Source organism: Petaurus breviceps, unplaced genomic scaffold (genome assembly GCF_028583685.1).
Source record: "Petaurus breviceps papuanus isolate PSGF00001 unplaced genomic scaffold, PetGlider_PUasm1.0 154, whole genome shotgun sequence".
Lineage (NCBI taxonomy): Eukaryota > Metazoa > Chordata > Mammalia > Diprotodontia > Petauridae > Petaurus > Petaurus breviceps.
The window spans coordinates 9,796,347-9,802,346 of NW_027185715.1; the positions used below are offsets into that span (position 1 = coordinate 9,796,347).

General features: G+C 39.5%; 1 protein-coding gene across 2 annotated transcripts in view; it reads left to right on the forward strand.

The window, feature by feature from the left end:
* SRGAP1 (SLIT-ROBO Rho GTPase activating protein 1) overlaps window positions 1-6,000 on the forward strand; it is a 354,115-nt gene that overhangs the window by 78,239 nt on the left and 269,876 nt on the right. The window lies entirely within an intron of this gene.

Here is a 6,000-nt window from a genome sequence, read left to right on the forward strand (position 1 = left end):
GCCACCCCCACTTATGGGTTGTTATTTTTAAATGTTCCAAGCAGAGGTTTCCAAAATAAAAGGTAACAGTTTGGTTTTTTAAAAGGCTCATTAGGAGAGAGCCAAATAATCAAAATCTTAATATCCCCTAGGGAAAAAATAGCAAAAATGAGTAAAATTTAGGGAGGCACAATGAGGAAAAAATTATTTATGTATCAAAAACTACCCAAAAGGAGAACACTTTAGCTAAAACGATAGTGGGTCTGAAGACCTATGTGAAGTGCTAGTTCTGTTATTTAAGAGCCATAGCCCTACTGAGCATCTGTTTCCCCATCTGTAGAATGGTAATAATACTTGTGCAACGTATCTTAAAGATTGCTGGGAGAGATATATTTGGTAATTCTTAAAGTCCTATAGTTGTGAGAGTGATTGGTATTGTTCAAGATCCACTACTGTGTTTATAACATAATTCTTTACCCCTGGGGTAATGATTTAGAGAGGCCGTGGTTCTCCACTCACCCCAATCCTAGCAGTCATTTATTGCTATTCTTCATCTGCTTAAATTATTTTAAAATAATAAACTAAAATGAATGAAATGTGGATTTATTATGAAAAAGAAAGCTTCCTTCACAGTAAAACTTCATGTCGACCACATTAAAATGTAATTGGGAAATATTTTATTTATTTATTGCTTTTTTGGAGGCCAATTAAGGTTAAGTGACTTGCCCAGGGTCACATGGATAGTTTTTGTATTAAGTATCTGAGGCTGGATTTGAACTCAGGTCCTCCTGACTCCAGGGCCAATGCTATTGACCTAGCCGCCCCATTGGTAAACAGTTTAAAAAAGAAATATACAGTAGAATATAGATAATATTAATGTGGTTTTCTAAGTCAGTATGCAGTCCATGGGGATCCTTATTTGTCAGAATATGTCAGAATTTGTCAGAATTCTGAAGCCAGAATTTAGTGGTCCCAAGTTTCTACTTGAGTTTTGCACCACTGGTATAGACTTTCCTTTACAAATGTACAACAATCTATGCAGATTGTTAAAAAAAAAATTTAAAATGATTACTATGGAATTAAAGTTTACATTTGTAACACCTTATATGAAATGTAACACCAGTTACATTTGTAGCACCTTATATTAACATTGTACATGTTGCCTAAGAGATAAGGATGGATTGTCTGTACTGTCTGTTAGATTATAATAGATTACAAGCTCCTTGAGGGCAGGGATTGTCTTTTTCCTCTTTTTTAAAAAACTATTTCCAATGTTTTCCACAATCCTTGGCACGTAGTAGGTACTTAATCAGTGTTTATTTGTTTGATCACCTCCTAGATGTATTTCTCCCCTTGGTTTGATACCTGCCTCAAAGTATACTTTGTCAGTCACAGAATCAGTTGAAGGGTATAAATGTGAAAGAAAATTGGAAAGGTAGATTGTGGAGGACCATGAAGGTTAGTCTGAGCATTCCCTACAGGAATCTAAGTCTGAGGATCTGGCACTTTATTCTCTAGGAAGAGAGGAAATATTTGATTTGAATAATTTTTGATTAAGCAGTTGACATGGGAATTAGAAAGGTATCCAGCGCAGAAGATAGATTGGAAGAGAGGAGAGAAGTCAGAGCAGTTGGCAGCCTTTTGTCATAGTCTTGGAAGAAGTATAAATCTGAACTAGGGTGGTGCTAATGGAAAGAAAAAGGGAGAGTTGGGGTTGTTATTTCATTCAGAATTAATGGGACTTGGCAGCTAATTAAATATGAAATGAGGAAAGGTGGAGAAATTGGTCTGATGTTACCATCATCCTGCTCTCATATCTAGACTTCACAGAGGTGGCTCTGAATTCTCAAAGACTATGCCAGCCGAACACAGGCTCTGGCTAGGTGGTATCATGGATAGAGTGCTGGGCCTGAAATCAGGAAGATCTAAGTTAAAATCCTGTCTCCGACACTTACCGTGTCATTGTAGGCAAATCATTTAACCATGGCTGCTTCAGTCTTCTCATTTGTAAAATGGGGCTAATGATGATAACCCTTTCCAGGGTTCTGAGGGCCATGTGACATAACATAGGTAAAAGCCCTTTGCAAACATTAGGGTGCTTTATAGATGTTAGATAATTACTAAGACGGAAAGTCTTCCAGAATGGATGGTGACGGATTGCATTTGTCATTCAAGGACCAGCCTGGCTAAATGCAGAAAGGTTCATCACTGAATTTGGCTAGCAGATGGCGAGCTTCTTTGGCTGTTAGTGACCTGTGAAATTGAAGCGTTAGAGGACTGTGGTCTGTGTGGGAAGAAAGAGTTCCCCAAAGGAAGGGCTCACTTAGATCTGTTTCAAGATCTAAACAGAGTCCTGGAATCAGGTGACACGTCAATGAAAAATGATATGTGTTGGATTGGCAAGAGCTCTGTCAAGGATTGTTGAGAGCATTGGCCTTCAATCTTTGCTCATGGCTTTGCTCACTGTGTGAATGGGGGCAGTGGCTTCACCACTCTGAGCCTTTGCCCCATCTGCCCAAAATGGATACTTAATGCCTATCTTACCTGCTTTACAAGGTTGTTAATTGTAAAAGATCCATTGTATTTTTGCTCACTTTCTCATAGCAATTTTTGGAGAGGAAGCTAGAAAGAAATGACCAGTTTGGTAAGGAACCTTTCTAGGTATTACTCATGTTGAATCAACTATTTTCCCAAAGAGAAATAGTAGAAAATAGCCACAATAGGGCACCCAACAGAAAGTTCCTTTTTTCTTTAATCTTTGCTTCCTCTCAAATGAAATATTAGCTAGTTAATCCATTTTGGAGCATAATGGTCAGCTCACAGTTGGCAGATAAAAGACTTGGAATTTTAGAAGATGCCAGTAAAAACACTTCAGTGTTCATTTTTCCCCACATGTGAATTATGAAACTGTTGGACTTTCTACTCAGCCCTTTGCTCATTGAAAAGTGTCCCATTTTCTCCATTCCCCTGAGTTGTGAAAGTAGACAGTATTCAAGGAACCATCTCAATGATGAACATTATGAAATGAGTTGCATCAACTTGTGAGGGATTTGGTGGAGAGACCAGACATAGGGTCACTTGTGTACAGAGGGGCTGAGTAAATTTCTTTGTTGTTTCATTAGTGTAAAAGATTATCTTGTTAATTAGAAATTGCAAGAAAAAAAAAGTTCCAGAGTATTGGTCCATATATTAAAATGTGGTATATGGTGCTAAGCTAGAGCAGGAGTGGTGGGGAACCTGCGACCTCAAGGCTGTAGGTTCTCCACCCCTGTGCTAGACTAATGTTTAGATTTGTCCCAGTGCATGGAGAAGAGAAAATGCAGAGGGGCATAATCATTGTGTTCAAGTATTCTAACAACTGCCAAAGGGGAAGAGGGTTGATCCCAGAGAACAGAACCAGGAACAATGGATAAGAGTTGAAAAGCCCATTTTCGGGGCGGCTAGGTGGTGCAGTGAATAGAGCACCAGCCCTGGAGCCAGGAGGACCTGAGTTCAAATCTGGACTTGGACATTTAACACTTACTAGCCATGTGATCTTGGACAAGTCACTTAACCCCAATTGCCCTCCAAAAAGAGGAAGGAAGGAAGGGAGAGAGGGAGGGAGGGAGGGAGGGAGGAAGGAAGGAAGGAAGGAAGGAAGGAAGGAAGGAAGGAAGGAAGGAAGGAAGGAAGGAAGGAAGGAAGGAAGGAAGGAAGGAAGGAAGGAAGAAAAGAAGAAAAGAAGAAAAGAAGGAAGAAAAGAAGCCTATTTTAAGTTTGGTGTCAGGAAAAACTTCCTGACAATGAGAGTTGTCATGAAGTGGAATGGGCTGCTTGGAAAAGTGAGGGACTCTTCCTTGTGGGCTTCAGGTAGGGGCTAGATGAACTATTTGCTGGTATGATGCAGTGGGGATTCCTTTTAGGTATTGGTTGGATTATTGAGGTCCCTTCCAACATTCAGTTTCTGTGATCCCAAGTGTTTAGATAAAAATATGACTGTGACTCACAAATCCCTTCTGGGTTATTCATCTCACAATGCTATCTTACAAAATTGTTGTATGAGTCTTACTTAGAATAAATTCCTAATGCATTAGGTTTCTATTAGCAAAGATTCATTTTCAACCATTTACATAGTCCATGCATCTTTTTTTGTTTTAAGAGTGGAAAAAGAGTACAGTTATGGAAAGGAAATGTACAATAATTCTTTCTGCACATGTTTCTCCATCAGTAATGAGATCATGGTGATTGCCGTGCTTTTTTTTTCTTAGCTCATGGCATATGGGTCACATGTGGGCCATGATCACCATTATTCTAGAGGTTTATTGAAAATGAGAGAAGCAATGTAGTATAATTGAGAGAATTATCCTAGAAAATGGGAGGCTTGTTCTCTACTCCTGACTTCACTTAACTTACCTTTGTGGCAATTTTCTCCTTGTGTTTTATTTTTAAGATTCCGTGCTTGGTATATTCTCATAGAAGCCTAATGAGCCTTCAGCTTTGGTAGAAACTTCTAGGTGGCATAGTAGATAGAATGCTGGGCCTGGAGTCAGGAAGACCTGAATTCAAATCCAGCTTCAGATACTTCCTAGCTGAATGGCCTTGGGCAAATTACTTAACCTCTGTCAACCTCAGTTTTCTCAACTGTAAAATGGGGAAAATAATAGCACTTCCTTCCTCTCTCCCCAAGGTTATCATGAAGATGAAATGAGATTATATTTGTAAAGCACAGTGCCTGACACATAGTATAAGGTTTTAATAAGTGCCAGTTGACTGACTATATAATTCTTCTTCTGCTCCTGTGTTCTACATATAGTAGGTATTTAATAAATGCTTGTTGTGTTGTATTCTTTTTTTTTTGGAGGGGGGGAAGGTAGGGCAATTGGGGTTAAGTGGCTTGACCAAGGTCACACAGCTAGTTTTTTTGTGTTAAGTGTCTGAGGCCAGATTTGAACTCAGGTCCTCCTGACTCCAGGGCCAGTGCTCTATTCACTGTACCACCTAGCTGCCCCTGTTGTGTTTGTATTTTTAAGATTTGCACTTGGCATATCATAGAAACCTAATAATTCTTCAGCTTTGGTAGAAGCAGCTATGTGGAGCAGTAGATAGAATGCTGGGCCTGGAGTGAGGAAGACTGAGTTAAAATCCAACCTCAGACACTCACTAGCTGAGGAACCCTAGAAGTTGGCATTTAGTTGCCTCAGTTTTCTCAGCTATAAAATGGGGATAATAATAGCACCTGACCCTCCAACCCCAAGGTTACTGTCAAGATGAAATGAGATCATATTTGTAAAGTGTTTAACACAGTACCTGACATGTGGCTGATGCTTATTAAGTGCTTCTTCCCTCCTGCCTTCTCTTCTTCCTGGTGATAGATGAGAGAACATAGAATCACAGGATTTGAAAGTTAATAGACTCTCTTAGTTGAAAGTGTTTTTGCATTTCCCCCCTTCCTTCAAGCATATGGACAAAATCATCTTGGGATGTTGCAGGGAGAGGAGAATACTACTATGGCTGCTGCTGCCACCCTCACCCCCACCAGCAGCAGGAACTACCCCACACTCAGAGAGAAGCCAAAGCTCATAGCGATTAAATGACTTACTCAATAGGCACTCAATGTGTCAACTTCATAATCAGGGCTCAAACTCAGATCTTACACCATAGAAGGCTGTTCATTTAGGGACTATGGTGACAGAATAATGCATGGGTAGAAGGAGCATAAAAAGAATCATCACACTTAGGTTATTTGTTTTATGGAGGAAGCAGAGAGTGATTCTCTATTTCGCTAAACTGAGGGAAGAAGAAAAAGAAGAAGAAATAATAATCATTATCAAGGTTTATGTTCTGACCAGAATAGACCTCCCAAGAACAGAGATTTTGCTTCAGATCAATATGTGTAATCATGGTAGCAGTGTGAACTAGATGTATGGCTCATGGAATTATAGTATCTTAGATCATAGATTTAGAATTGAATGGGACCATAAAGGTCATCAAGCCTAGCCTTTATCCCAACAGATAAAGAGACTAAGATCTAGAGAGCTTGTT